This window comes from Pinus tabuliformis, chromosome 1_2 (genome assembly GCF_031772625.1).
Source record: "Pinus tabuliformis cultivar Carrire ecotype Pingquan chromosome 1_2, CPIR1, whole genome shotgun sequence".
Taxonomy (NCBI): domain Eukaryota; kingdom Viridiplantae; phylum Streptophyta; class Pinopsida; order Pinales; family Pinaceae; genus Pinus; species Pinus tabuliformis.
Genome location: NC_142298.1, coordinates 1,253,564,458 through 1,253,580,621, shown reverse-complemented (window position 1 = coordinate 1,253,580,621; position 16,164 = coordinate 1,253,564,458).

Genomic DNA, 16,164 nt, shown 5'->3' with positions numbered 1-16,164 from the left:
CAATTTCCCATAGTGAAAAGCAAACCTACAGCCTTGACCTCTTAGATTGCGATCTTATGAGTTAGTATTATTGCTGTTCATAGCTGTTTTGGATTGGTTTGTTTTCACTTTATGGTTTGAATTCGTATATTTTTAAGTATAAAACAAGTGCCTGTAAAGCGTCGTTTCATTTAGACAATACTTGTTTGTTTATGCTTTAGATTGAATTCGAAAGTCATACAACAGTTTTCCTTTTGTTAGCATCAACATTAAGGATAACGAAAAGAAATACATGCATCTTGCATTTGCATTTTTGATAAGTTTGGGTGTCTGATCTAGGAGAAAGTGCATTAGTTTGTGCTTTGTGCTCTGTTTGGAAAGATATTGTTTTTCTCTCCCTTCAGTAGCTAGGATTTTCAAAGTTAAAAAGATAGTGAAAGCTTGCTTATCATTTTAGCTGCATTTAGGAATTTGTACCAATACATCTCGTGGTGATCCTGAAAGACAAACTGATAAACAAGATCAACTTAAAATATATTGAATGAATCTAACAACGCATTGTAACATAACGCTCACAATAGAGGTCTAGGTAGAGACGTGTTCCGGCGTCGTTAAACGTAGTGACTGTCGATCTCTACGAAGGTGGGTGATTCCTCCTGAGGGACGATAGCACTAATACGGATTTGAGCTCCCGCGTACCGTCGCGTATATTGGGAGACCCCTATAGGCTTTTATCCTTTTATCCTTAGGAAGCCGTGTCGACCGCCCTACTGATCGCGATGCAGTGAACACAGCATTCACGAAGATCGACCACCCGTACCGTAAAACGTATTCTGTGGTTTCGCGAAAGGTTTGGCACACCCTCTGCCTAGATCTCCAGAGCAGTTTCTTTTGGCCCTTTTCAAACTCTATAACTGAAAAGGTCCAACCGAGCATTTGTCACTTCGGGCTCGTTAATACATCGAAGGCGACTAGAGTCATCTTTAGCTTTTTCTCGACTCTTAAAACATGAAAAAGCAAAGTTGTGTCTAAAAGCGTCTAATAAAATTCATTCAATACGGAAACATAATTCCCTTTTTGTATTTTAGTTGATCAAGTAATCCGCAACCGTGGAGGAAAGTCAATTAAAACCCCGTCGTTCAGGGAGACTTGCGGGTCGACCATCTTTGTCTCCGGAACCGAAAGTAGTAAGAGCAAAGCAATCTCGCTGGGCCAGGTCAAAATCTCCTTTCAAAGTTAGAACGCAAGTTCCAACGACATCTGAGATCCTGGTCACTCCCGACATTTCTGGAATCCCTGCCTCTATTGAAGAAGTTCAACGGCAACAGAAGGACAATTGTATTGATCCTAGTCTGAAAACAAGTACTTGTTTAACTGAACCAGTTCCATCTGAAACCGGTCCACAGAGTCTTGTTGTTCAAACAACTGTCGCTGTCGAAACAACCCCTTCTTCGGCACCAGAAATCTTTTACGGACCTGACGGTCTACCTCTTCCTCCTGGTCTGATCGCAATAGAAGAAATCGTAGAGGACCAGCAAGCAAATACTCCAATTCATTTTGGAGTTGGTACCCCTCTTTTTCCTTCTGCATCAGAAGTTTGTCTATCGCCACCGGAAGTTCCTGAAGAATCGTTAGGAAGTTTATTGGATAGACTTAAAATGTCTGAACAACCGTCGACATCTAGGACTGTGCCAAATGACACAGCGACAGCAGAAGCTCCTGCTGCCATTCCAACGATGTTTGCCGGCATACCATCCGTCCCAACTAGTTATCATCAACTAGAAGGAGTCCACCCAGGGACTATTATGACAACTTGGTCTGTTCCAGTTTGCTCTTCCGGTATGATACCCGGTAATTCTTATGTTGAAACTAGACAAATTGATCCCTTAGGGAATCAGTTTGGACCATCCAGTCCTCAAAGGCAAGGTATACCCTTGAGCTCCGGATTGTTACCGTATGGGGGGCAATATGCCCTTTCACCTCCCCTTCCGGGGGGATACCCATACGACAGTCTTCAACAGCATTCAGGTTTGACTGAAGTAACGACGAGTGGTTGGGTACCTATGTTACCCCAACAACCAAGAGTTGTATATTCCATGCAACAATGTGTACCTATGTCTAGTATCCCGACGACGCCAGCAATTGTAACCGTGTCGCAAGTTCAATCGATGCCTGTTGTATGTCAACCCCAAGTTGTAATGCAACAGCCAATTGACCCTGCAACGCAACCACAATTGCCAACTGCCGGGACGACACAGATACAAACGGGAACCACAACCCCGCATCTTGGTCCGTCGGTTAGTGTCGCACAACAAAACATGGCTTCAAAACCATGGATGGTGCAATACCAACAACCTCAGTTTCAACAGGTGTACCAGGGATCTGAGCAACAGATCTTTGCGAATAGTGGGCAACCCTATATTCAGAACGGGTCAAATCAACCACTTTATAGTGGCCAAGCCCACCAGCAGTATCAATCATATCAACATCAATTGCATTATACTGGTGTGCAAAGACCTACTGCTCAAGCGATTCCATCGTATCCTGGGTACGCCTCGCCAAACTTGAATCAGCAGTTGCCATTCGTGGCGACGTTAGAATTACTAGATTTACATCGGTTAACGAACGATCCAATCGCCTATGCCCATTGGTGGCCAGCGATTCCTCACAAACTTCCTTCGGACATTCCTAAATTCAATGGAAATCCGGGCGAAGACCCGTCGAATCATGTGATGACATTCCATCTGTGGTGTTCGTCGAATACCTTGAATGATGATTCAATAAGGCTTCGCCTTTTCCAGAGGACATTGACGGGTCCGGCGGCCAAATGGTATATTGAATTACCTAGAGCCTCTTTCGACAATTTTAGTTCCCTAGCCACGACTTTCTTAACACACTTTCAGTTACCTATAAGGTACGAAACTGGAACAGAGATCTTGACCAATTTCAAGCAGACAACGGCCACACATATATCAAATCATATACATGAGTGGTGTCGTCGTCGCAGAATGGTGAAAACCTATGTTCCAGATCAGCTATTAGCTGAGTGGTTTATAAAGTCGCTTCTGTCGGCAATTACAGAAGATGTGGCCAAGGGAGGTGTCGTAACAGAGGAGCAGGTTATTGTTCGTGCTCAATATTTGGACTTAGTATATACTCAGTCGGGCACGCTCTATGATAAGATACCTGACGCCCCCAGACCGGAATTTTCAATCCCTCCTCCTCCTGGATCGAATAGTGACTCTCATGCCGGCGATGGCGTGATTGGAACTGCAAACGCTAAGTCGACAAGGGATTCAAAGAAAGCCCGTAAGACTTCGAATCAAAAAGCAAATCAAGAGATTCTTGCTTCGGAGGTAAATGCTATATCTACAGATAAAAGCAAAAACTCCAATCAACCAGGAAGCAAGAAGAATCAAAACAAAGAGAACAAAAAACAAGGAGATTCGTCTCCTCGGAAAACTTCTTTTGGAAAAGGGAAACCCCCTTCGGGGTGTCATATATGCGATGAGGATCATTGGACAGCAGATTGTCCGTATAAAGCCGAGTTTAAAAAATTCTTAAAGAATTCACAAACCCCAGCTGTATTGACTGATCCGTTTCCCAATCCAAGTCAAAATCTGGTTGGTAATGGAGATACTTCCCGGTGCCAAGTACTAATGGTGTCGACCTCTGAACAGCAAAAAGAGGCTTTGATTTTGACAAAGTGCAAAAACTGCGGGGATCCGCAGTCGTCGAACAGCAAAGGAAATGATCAACCAAGCAGTTCGACGACAACTTCGACAGAAGTTGTGCCACCATTTACTACGGGAAGCATTCCTATGATCCATGGGAACAATTGTTCTCTCCAAAATATCAGATTCATCTTCCTAAAAAACCCTCCGTCAATGGGTACTTTCGCCTTACCACCTCCAAGTAATCTGGCAGAAAAGGCTACAATGGAATATGAAACTTTCTGTTTCTAATGGATCTAAAACTCCGAGGATAGTTCCTATCTCAGGTCAACCTCGTTAAAAAATGAAGACCCGAGGACGGTTCTTATCTCGTATCAACCTCGTTAAAAAATGAAACAAAGAGTCATGAGGATAGTTCTTTTATTAAGCCAACCTCATTAAAAAATGAAACAAATCCCCTTTTGAAAATTCAAAAGTAAACCTTCATTCCAATCACTAAAATGAATGCAATGAAGCTTGGGGGGCACCCTCCTTTGACATGCGTCATTATGATGCTGGGGGCATGCTTTGACATGCGTCATTATGATGCTGGGGGCACGCAAGATTTGAGCAGTTTTAGCACATAGTTCATGCTCGTTAAAAAATAAACGCAAAATTCGAGCAGTTTTACCACGGAATTTATGCTCGTTAAAAAATAGAAAAGTGTGAGCAAAAGTTTCCGCCAGAGTTCAAGCTCACTAAAAAATGAACCCATCCCGGTAAATAACCTTGGTAAATGTAACCTTTGACAGCCATATTAAAGCCTTGGTCGTGTTTGTGCACTGTCACCGCCATCCGTTCATTTGGCCAATCGTTCGTCTCCATATGTTTGTTTACCCATTTTTGAGGAACATCTGCGAAGAGTGATTTCACCTAGCCATCCTTGCGACACAACGGTGATTGGAAAATTCCAATTTGTACCTGGAATCAGCTGCTACCCCTGTTTATCACTCGTTCCTCAAAAGACGAGTCTTCTTTGAGCTCTTTTCACTGACTCGTAAAAATATGAAAATTTTGCCGAGTTTTGGCCTTCCAGCTCGTTAAAACGACTGGAACGCTATCCCTCCTCTAAATTTTAATCTTTTTGGACCTGAGGGATTATTACACAAAAGGATCGAGCGCTTGTCTTGTTCAGCTCGTAAAAGTATCGAACAACCATCCCTTCTGTATTGTTTTATACTTTTTCGGACTTAAGGGATATGCTGACGAAAAAGGAACTATGGAGTCGACTTTCCGTACCTTTTTAGACTCTCTAAAAATGAAAAGGACCGAGTTTTCCTTGTCGTTAGACTCGTTAAAATGATTAAATAGCGACAAACTTGTCTTTAGACGAGAACGAGTTTCCCTATTGTTAGGCTCGTTAAATCTTAGCAATGGGCTTGCCCGAAGGGCAGGTTATAGAACAAGCATATGTTATCCTCCTCAAGCTTGACAAAAATAAAGAGGTACTGGTCAGAAATGACTGGGGAAAAATTGGGAGAACATCAAAGTTTAGAGGTAGCAAGTCACTCTTGAACATGACACTTTTCCTCCATATCACATCGGGTTGGGTTGTCTCATTCACCGGTCTCGTCACCATGGTCCTCGCCACACCATCCATTTGGGGTAATGCTACCGATCCATCGCATCAGTGTCGTTATATGTTCAAGAGGGGTCATTCAGAAAGTGTCAACCGTGTCCCATCCACTACCATACATCATCCTTCATCCATTTTCATGATCGCCACCCTGATTCATATATCACAGTTTGTTTCCACCTCCACTAAATCATTAGCTCCGTTCCGTGTCATTGATGTGGGATTCATTAAGGCCCTCCTTTGACGGATCGCTTCTTGTCGACATCAGCTCATTATCCAAGAAGTTGATCTAGGAACACCCCCATCAGTACTTTGAAGCTTGCATGCCTCAATGGCAAGTTTCTCACTTCCGGCGACAGGTATACCTCAATGACCTTCGACCAGAAGATTTTGCGTGGCGTTCGACGCCAAGTCCTTTATTCACGCCACGTGGATTGTACTGCAGTACCTTGAGGGTCATTGTCATTATTGGTGATTCCTGTCGCGCTTGTTAACGGTTTTCATTATTGACCGGTAATCAAGCGATGTCTTTCCATGTTCGACTTCGACGCAATTCTCACATGGGTCGAGTTGTACTTAGAGTGAAGATCGAACGAGTTTGAAGACCCCGGATCTAGTTTCATCCATCCGGGCTGCGATATACATTCAGGAAATATAAAAACATTTGCCATGTACATCATTGCAGCAGATGATCATCCTATCAAAGGATGATAATTTCAGCAGAAGATTATCAGTCTGTCCACAGACGATCGTCTGTCATATGTATCAAAATGTATTTATAAAAGCTGAGCATGGGAATGCCCGCCTCAGCCAGACCATGAAATTGAATGAAAGATAATGTATTGTATTGTATTGTATTACAGGGCACTCTCCTCCGGTACTGGAACGAACTTCGGACCCTCTAGCTAAAGCATTTCACCCGATTAACGGCCTCATACTTTAGGGGGCAACTGTTATAGACATTTTTGTGCCTCGCGTCAAGGAGCAGGGAATGTCGATAATTACAGGGATCCTCAGTCCCTAAACATGTTGTTCTTACCCCTAAAAGAACAAGGTCATCAATCAACAGCACTTCCAATCAGTTCTCCACCTGAAAACACTTCAGAACAGGCTTATTTTGGATCATGTCAGCTGCTAAACTAAGCTTCTGCGCTGTATTGCAACTGTACCACTCTGTACCTGCATTGGAAGTCAAAAACTATGAAGGCTACCTACGCTGGGCGAGATTGGCCAAGTGGCACAGTCATCCTGCAAGGTGTCAATTGCCCAGGAAGCTTCCAAACTGACACTTGGGTCATAAGATTCGCCCTGTGATGAGTAAGAGGTACTTGATCACCATGTGTAACCAAGGATCTCCAAGTGGACACAGGAACTGAAGATTAACTGAAGATGGAGAGGACACTAGTCAGCTATCTGCCAGCCTCAAGCTGACTCATCCTTTCCTCTTCTCTCCTATATATAGAGCTCTTCTATGAGGTCTAGGGAGGCTGGAATTTTGTATAAGCAAGGAGGTGCTGTTGGTATACCGCCAGGATTATTGGGTGATTGTTTTACTAGAGGTGAAGAAGAGAGTTCTTGCTGCCGAGGAGGTGCCGCTAGATTGGAGCCAACATCATTGGTTGTAACTTCCTCTGGAACCCTGTTACTTTCTATCAATAAAGTTTGCATGTTCTCCTATACACTTGTTTTACATAGATGCTTTGTGTTTACATGTGTATTTGATGCAATCTAATCCATGCTTTGATTATGAGTGCTTGTATCTGTTAGTTTGCTCTCTCTTGTTGTGTAGGTCTTGTGTGTAGCTGGATCGGCTTGGAGGGCAAAGAGCTGGGATCAGGATACAAAGGAAGAAAGATAAGGATCAATCAAGCGCAAGACACCAGGTTGGTTGACCTTCTTTCCATTCTATTTGTATACTCATAAAGAAGAACATGAAAACTTTATCATTCAGTTGTTGCTAGATACTGTCACATCTAGAAAGGGTTAGGGTCATCCGCATCGGATACTTTTCCCCACAACATGGTTGTAACCAGAGAAGCCGTCCATAAACGAATAAATTTCGCTTCCTGCGCAATCGTCGATAAGCTGATCAATAAAAGGCGTAGGAAAATTATCTTTTGGACAGGCGCGATTGATATCGCGATAGTCAACACAAACCTGAATAGTGCCTTGCTTTTTATTGACAGGGACTATATTAGATACCCACTCCGTGAGGGGAATGGCATAAATGAAACCAGCTCTAAGGAGTTTTTCAACTTCGGCCTTGATCGCTGCAGCCTTTCGAGGGTGCACTGGGCGTAAACGCTGACGAACAGGCTTAGCGCGGGGATAGGTAGGGATTTCGTGCTCCTCGATACTGGGGTCAATGCCGGGCATTTCCTCGTAAGACCATGCGAAAACATCACGAAATTCACGAAATAGATCTGTGTAAAGTTGAATTTCCTCAGGAGTGCATGTGACTCCAATGTAAATATTTTCAACAACCCCTGTTTTGACAGAGATGTCAATAGCCAGAGTCTGCGTAATGTTACCCATGTTTCCTTCCGAAGACACTTGATATAACTGAATAGGCGTTTGGAGAGGGATATATGGGAGACATGAAGCAAACCGTCCGAGACACGTGGCCATTTCCGAATGAGGAGGGAGAAACGAAGAGCGATGGTGGTGATCTGACCAAGGGAGCTCTTCGGGAGACATAGTCTCGATGATAGCCTCGTCGGAGGGAAATGATTCCTTCAGGGGGTCCGAAGTGGCCTTCTCTCCCAACCAAGGGAAGGGGTCAGGTGAACCGGGAACGCTGCTTGGAAGAGCAGGTTCAGGGGTTGAAGCCGATGCAGCGACTATCTCGATGTAGTTGAGCTCGGCGGGGCTCAACGGCATCATCTCGCCCCAGGAGTCTTCCTGATTCACGGGAGGGAGAACCCATGGATCAGAACGTGCTGTGATCATGTTAACGGAGGCGAGATTTGGAGGTGGGAGGGGAAAGACTCCCATTAAGGAGGGATCTTTAAATAATCCGGCACCCACACTCACTAGCGATTTGGAGGTATGCTCCACGAATGGTACATTCCCTTCAGAAGAGGAAGCAAAAAAGGACAGCTGGTCCACTGTGACGATTTTCCCTTGATGGGGGAAACGAACGACACGGAATAAGGAGGAAGCCACGGCTTGCATGGCATAAGTCCAGCTTCGTCCTAGGAGGAGGTTGTAAGTGAGATTAGCGTCAACGACTTCAACCTCGACTTCTACCGTTTTCCCTTCTAAAGAGATAGGTAAACGCGGGAGGATACCATGTGGACGAGATTCTCTTCCATCGAAAGCCTCTAGGGTGGTGGGAGACTGGCTCAGAGCAGGCGAACCAATAGCCTTCCAACAAGCAACCGACATGATGCAGGTTGAGGCTCCTTCATCAATGACAGTACGGTGAATCGTCTTGCCTTTGATGAGAACTTGTATAAGGAAAGCCACCTGATGAGGCAATCTCTGCGTGAAACCTTCGAGGTCAAAAGAAATTAAATCCGAATCTGCCGGGTCTATGCCACCAATCGCTGATAGCAGGGACTTCCTCTGGGAGGGGCAGCTCTGGAGGACTTCTAACGCGGACATAGCAGATGGAGCCTAAGCTAAGTCCTCGACAATGCTATAATGTTGAGCGGCATGAGCATTGGGGTTATAAGATGACTTCCTGAGTACACCTTTGGGAGGGGATCGGGGGATCGTCTCGGTGCTGGGCCGTTCAATGTGAAGAGGGCCAGAACTGGACGTAGGAGCGCTGGAGGGGACTTCCGGCTCCTTCCCGGCTGAAGATGGATAATCTTTCGCTCGAGTCGTGACATGGATGGGAATGGTTCCAGCCATGAACACTTGAGAACCGAACGAGGAAGAGGATTGAGAAGGGTCTGCCACCTGATGCGTCTGCTGGGATGGGAAAGGCTCTTTAAGCATGGCAGGGGACCCTGAAGCACCTTTCAAAAGCCGACTAACCTCGGACCGCCTGGGGCAATCTTTGGTGTAGTGATCCTCCTCACAAATGAGACACGGATACTTAGGCTTCCGCTTGGCTCCTTCCTCGGAGGGAGGTTTAGGAGGGTTCTGCTTAGGCTGTCCGGATTTTTCTTTGGCCTTTCCTTTCTTTTTGCCTTTTGAGGATTTGTCTGCCGCGGTGGACTGAACGGCATTTACCTCGGAGGTATTCCCAGGAATAGATTGGATCTGAGAAGCATTCTCGTTAGAGGCGTTTTGTTTCTGCTTCCCAGAGTTCGCGGTTGATTTCTTACTTGATGAATTCACGGAGCCAATAACCCCATCAACAGAGGGTTTTGGTGGAGCTTTGGTTTGTCCGGGCCTCGGGGCATCTGGAAAATAGTCATACAAAGTACCTGACTAAGAATATACTAAGTCGAGGTATTGAGCTTGCGCGATTGCTTGCTCCTCAGTTACACACGCCCCCATTGCAATATCTTTGGCAATTTTAGGGACAAAGGACGTGGTGAACCAGTCGGTCAGGAGTTGATCGGGAATCCAAAATTTAATCAAACGACGACGCCTTCTCCATTCATGTATATGATCGGAGATGTGCGTTGCCGTATCCTGTTTCAGAGACGTGAGTAAATTGGTCCCAGTCTCGTACCAAATGGGTAACTGAAAGTGAGTCAAAAAGGCCATAGCCAACGAGTTAAAGTCTGAAAACATGCCGCGGTTAAGTTCAATGTACCATTTTGCGGCCGAGCCAGTGAGAGTCCTCTGGAAGAGGCGAAGTCGGATAGAATCATCAAGCCATGAGTTAGATGAACACCACATGTGATAAGTCATTACATGGGCCTGAGGATCCTCTCCGGCTTTGCCGTCGAATTTTGGACAGTCACCTGGTATCTTGGTCGGAACCGGTGGCCAATATGAGTTATGCAAAATAGGATCGTTTGTTAACTTGGACACATCGGGTAGTTCCAACGTAGCAAAAAATGGTAGCTGCGGGTTGAAGGACATCTGTGGCTGAGGGTTCGAGGCAATATTAGGGTTCCACCCAGATTGGGGTTGCCCCCACGAACTTTGTCCGGACGGGCCCGGCTCGAAAGGACCTGGCGCGTAAGAATTTTGTCCCGATGGACCTGGTCCAAAAGGACCTGGCGCATAGGGGGTTTGTCCGTAGGAGTTTTGTCCATGAGGGGACGACTGTCCCTGAGTTTGCCCCCCAGCTCCCCATGAATTAGCAGCTTGCCCGCCAGGTTGACCATATTGATAATTTTGATAGGGAGTGACCTGTGGTTGCTGATAATTTTGATAAGGAGCATACTGATTTTGCCCTTGGGGTTGCTGGTAGCCATGTGACTGCTGGGTCCCATACGGAGCTTGGTAGGCAGGCTGCGTTTGGTACGAGGGTTGATAACCTGTTTGAGTCTGAGGCCCAGAGTAGTGTCCTTGAACCGGCTGAGGTTGGGCCATACGTCCCGAAGGTTGACTTGGTCGGATTCGAGATGGTCCTGGTTGGCTAGCAGGATAGCCTTGCTGGACGCCAGGTTGTCCATGTGCCACCAAGGGTTGTCTTCGTGGAATGGGTGGTCGAATTGGTTGGATAGCTGGTTGACGTCGAGGTTGACCAGCTTGTCCAGGTTGACGATGAGGGTAGACACCGGGTTGATTTGGCTGTATAGATGGTTGGCCCGTTTGTCCTCCACCGTAACCGGGTTGGGAAGAGGGCTGGGCTTGCTGTACGGCAGGCTGCCCTCCTTGGTACATGGGCTGAGCAGAGGGTTGGCCTTGCTATATAGCAGGTTGCCCCCCTCGCCCAGAAGGATTTGTGATTTGAGGGGCAGGTCGGCCCTGATGAACATAGGGTTGTCCACCCTGCCCAAGGGGATACCCTTGCTGGACGGCTGGTTGATTTGAAGGATTGTAAACTGAGCCAGTTTGTCCAGAGGGGTACCCTTGCTGGAAACCAAGTTGGTCTTGTTGAAAAGACGGTTGCTTTGGTTGCCCAGTAGGTTGATGTTGATATGGATATGGCGGACCTCCAATGCCCACAGGTTGTTCCTGGTAAGGTTGACCTTGTGGGTGCCCAGATTGTCCTGGGTCGGGCGGGCCATACAGTGGTTGCCCCTGGGGGTTTTGCACGTGGAATGGCGGGCCTTGATTGGATGGTCCTATGGGCTGCCGGGGAGGATCTCGGTTTCCAAAGTACATAGTAGTGTCATTATACATGACATTCAAAGATTCCTCGTTTTCTTCAAAAGGGCGATGAGGGAGACTTGAGATTTCCTCAAGAAACTCACCATTTTCATCATAGTAGAAGACAGGACCTTCGTAATCCGGGTCCGTTATGGGTTCCCCATAAGCATCATACGGTCCTGATCCTGGAATTCCTCCAACAAAAGAACCAGCTTGAGGGATTTCAGACGAGGAAACCGGTACAGCACTGATGACCGGAGTCGAACGTGCTATACAAACAGTAGGTTGAGTGGGAACTGAGGTGACGGGCGGGTTGAGTTCTGTCGTGAGGGGTGGAAAAAGGGGCTGCGAAACAAAAGGGCCGATAGAGGCAGCGAGACTAGGATCCCATATAGTGGTAGAAGTTGTTCTAGCGTTATATCTATCCCTCAGCGATTGATATCGTGGAGGGACGGGAGAGGAAGATGGGATCGGGGTCTCGATATCTGTGACCGCGGGTGTCTCGCTGTCTGTGACTGCGGGTGTCTCACCCGTACTGGAAGCTGCCCCCTCCATGGGAGATGACATATCTAGAGGGGTACGGGGAGTACGGGGGGTATCCCAATCCTCCTCCCAGACGGGATTCCAATCCTCTAGGTAATCTGGGTTGCCTGGGGCACGTACGTTGATAGGCTGGATACTCGGAACAATGGGAAGAGTACCGCTTACAACTGGTACCTCGGGAGCAACAGAGGATGGAGAACCTTGATCACTTAGACCAGGGGTTGATGGGTCAGCCAGGATGACCAGACCCCTTAGAACTCCTAAAGGAAACTACCGATAAAACCCTACTCAAAATTATCGCACACAAGATCTAGAAAGGTTAATGTTATCGTGGCCAAATTAATTTTAAGACGCAAGAACCAAACTTGACCTTTTCATATTTCAGGAGTCGAGAAAAGGACAAAAGATGACTCCAGTCTCCTTCGAATGTTTAATGAGCACGAAGTGACAAGACGCTCACAGGCACCTTTTCGTTTAGGGAGTCCGAAAAGGATCAAAAGCGACTGCTCTGGAACTCTAGGTAGAGGGTGTGCCAAACTTTTCGCAAAACCACAGAATACTTTTTAGGGTACGGGTGGTCAATCTTCGTGAATGCTGTGTTCACTGCATTGCGAATCGTAGGGCGGCCGACTCGGCTTCCTATGGATAAAGGATAAAAGCCTAGTGGGGTCTCCCTATATACTCGACGGGACGTGGGAGCGCAGTCCGTATTAGACCACTATCGAGTCACAGAAGGAGGAATCACCCAACCTAATGTGAAACAACAGTGACTATGTTTTAAGACGCCGGAACACGTCTCTAACCTAGACCTCTAAATATTTGCGTTTAGTTCCAATGTGTTTTTAGATTCATTTGGTTGATTTTACAGTTGATCTTGAGATTAAGTTTCGATTTCAAGCTCTATCGTATGCTCGCTCACAATTACTTAGATGCAATCTATATGCAGAAGAATTTCGTTTTGTTCGATGAATTCTAGCTATGAGAGAGCAAAGAATTTTAAACCAAACCAAACGAACACAAGCAAACAAGTAGCTAAATGCAACTAAAGCGAGGAAAGGAAACTTTTCTTTTGAAAATGCAAGCCAACGAAATGTTTTTTTTTTTTTTTTCGAATTTTTGAAGCAAGCTACTAATTTGATTTCTTTTCAGTGACATAAAGCATCTAAAGGAATTTGGAGGAACCTGAACACCAAGTAAACTACTTAATGAGAGCACACAAAGTTCCCAAAACACTCAACCAAAGTTTCGAAATAAAAAAAAAACAAAGCAATGCACGAGCTATGTGATCTAAGCTCTGCAAAACGAGCAAGGATCGCAAGCGAGGAAGAAGCGAAAAAGACCACTCGGAAACACAATCCAAAACACTCTAACAATCACTGAACAAATGCGAAAACAAGTCTAGAATGAGCTGGTCAACCAAGCAAACAGAGATCCTAACGGTAGGCTTGACACACACACGGCCACTAGATGTCCTAGGGTTCAGAGTGCGAAATCAAGAGAGAAAAGCAAACACCCGACGGACCAGAGTCAGGACCAGTCAATTAGACACTCAACACAATCCAGCAATTGCAAAAGTGATGATGGAGACACGAACCAAGCAGCGAAAGCAAAAGAAGGGAAGGTATTTGCAAACTTAAACTGAGCAAAACGAAACCCTGTAAAGCTAAGCTCCGTAATCAAACAATTCAAGGTTCAGACAGTGAAAAACAAGTCATTAGACAGGTGGAGAGAAGAAGGGAAAGTCACAGAAAGATGTTCAGGAGGCCAATTTGGTCAAAAATGAGTTTTTCAGGTTCAGCGCGGGTAGCCTTCAGCAACTTGGCGCTGACAGGGGGAGGCCTTCAGCAACTTTGCGACGTCAGCGCGGAAGGACAGGGAAAAAGCGCGCTGTCTCAGAAAAACGAGGTCAGCGAGGAAATAAAACACACAGACGTGATGACGGAAACCACAAAGAAGCTGGGGCGCGATGTCAGCGCGGAAGAACACGAATAAAGCGCGCTGCCCTTGAAAACGAGGTCAGCGCGGCTGTTAGACGTACAGGCGCGATGAAGAGAAAACCAAAGAACAGGGTCGCGATGTCAGCGCGACTGTTCCGAAATAAAACGCGCTGAGAGAAAAAAACAAGGAAAGCCAAAATAAAAACTTCCAAAACCACAGGCAGGGGCTTTTCAACAATAAGAATGCTTCCCAGAAACACCCAGAAAGTTCATAAGCAACAAAGACAATCCCAAAAACTCGGAAAGAGGTCAATCAAAACCAAACACAAAAGTGGACTCAAGAGACAATAAGGCTGATCCCCAGCGGAGTCGCCAAATTGTTGGAGAGGTAAATCCCCTCTACGGATAGAGGCGATCCCTACTAGCCCAGCAAGGGTCTAGCAACAATCACACAATGCTGCCACGCATGTTCCTAGTTACAATTAAACAAGAAGTAAAGAGCACCTACTTGGATTCCTGCGCTGTCGTTTGGCGAAGAGATGTTGCCTTCGCTCCTTCGCTTCAGCTGGTCACAATCCTCCGCGATCCCCGCGAACGGACACCTGCACACACGAAGAGAAAGCAAACGCAAGCGTGAAATCTAGTAAAAGTAACCATATGTCAGTCAGAAAAGACATAATTCACATTTACCCATTGCATAGACAAACGAGAATGGAACAATAATAGCAGTCATCTATTATTAATCAGAATAGAGAAGAGTACAACCAAATGTTCTGACGTCGGTAACCTTCTCAGGAGGGATCAGTCAGCATGTATCTCAAGCATTCACCTTTGAGGATGGTTCTCCCAAGACAAATAACTCTCTCTCTCTCTCACACAAATGTCACAAACAACCTTCCCTAAGCAATCAATCACTTCCACACCTAGCACACCAAACCTATAGCAGCAATCTGAGCACTACAAGCTCTGTACAATCCAAGCTATTCCAAGCTAAGTCTAACTATGTCCAACTAGCTGCTCATGGTAATGGTGAGAGTTTATATAGGAGAAGGAGTCTCCTAAAAAGGTGGAAGGATGAGCTTATCTTCAAGGGGAGTTGTTGGAAAGGGTCGAACAGACATGCCATAGAAGGGAGACGACATTCACAAAGCTAACAACCAAGCCTGGAGTGATCTGGAAGGCTGGTTGTTTGAACAAATTCGCCCAAACTGGATCAGCGCGGATCATAGGGAAACTGCCGCGCTGTCAGCGCATATCAATAACTGAAGAAGCCATGTCAGCGCGGAAGAACACGGGAAAGGCGCGCTGTGGACCATCGCGGAAAAGTGATGTTCTTCCGCGATGGCAGCGCACAGAATACACTGGAAAGCGCCTGTCATCGCGGTTATTTTAGGAACAGACGCGCTGATGAACAAAACTTTGGAAAAAAGGGTTTTTTAAGCCAGTTCAGGGATCAAGCACTTTAGTGGTTGTGAATTCTGGGCACAGCAGGGTGACTGACAGGAAGGCAGTGATAAATTACTGTGTAACAGACCTCATTAGAGATTTCGAGGTTTCAACCCTAGCAAAGGGCTGGTTCATGGTGCGTTTTGAGCATAAAGAGGCGGTTGATTGGGTGGTCGAAAAGAATTGGGCCTTCGGGAACATCCCTGTTCTTCTAAAAAAATGGAGTCCGTTGTTCGACGCTATTCATGAGAAAACAGATGTCTTTCCAGTTTGGGTGAGGGCACCAGGGCTGCCTTACTTTCTGTGGGTTGATTCTGTTTTCAAGGCAATAGGGAACAGGCTGGGTACTTTCCTGAAAGTGGACATGTCCTTCAAGCAAACTCAGAATTAGGCTATGGCGCGGATCCTTGTCAACCTAAATCCAAGCAGAGGACTAACAGAGAAGATCAATCTCCAGTACAAATATTTCGTCTTTGAACAGATCCTGGACTATGCATATTTTCCCTTCAGGTGCCATAGATGCCACGTCTATGGTCATTTGGCTAAGGAATGCCCCTTAGGAAGGCGATGGAGACGATTCTAGAGGACATCAGCGCAATTGGAGAAGGCTTCCCGTCAAAACCAGAATTTACAGAGGAAGGAGACTACAGTACACCAGACAGAAGTAGAAATGGAGATGGATTATCAACAGGGGGGCAGACACCGAATGCAGTAATCCAAGACCCTCAGCTCAGAAGGGTAGACGAAGAGCTCGAGCTCAGGGGCACAAGAGCAATTATGGAGACCACTGTGGGAACGACAACAA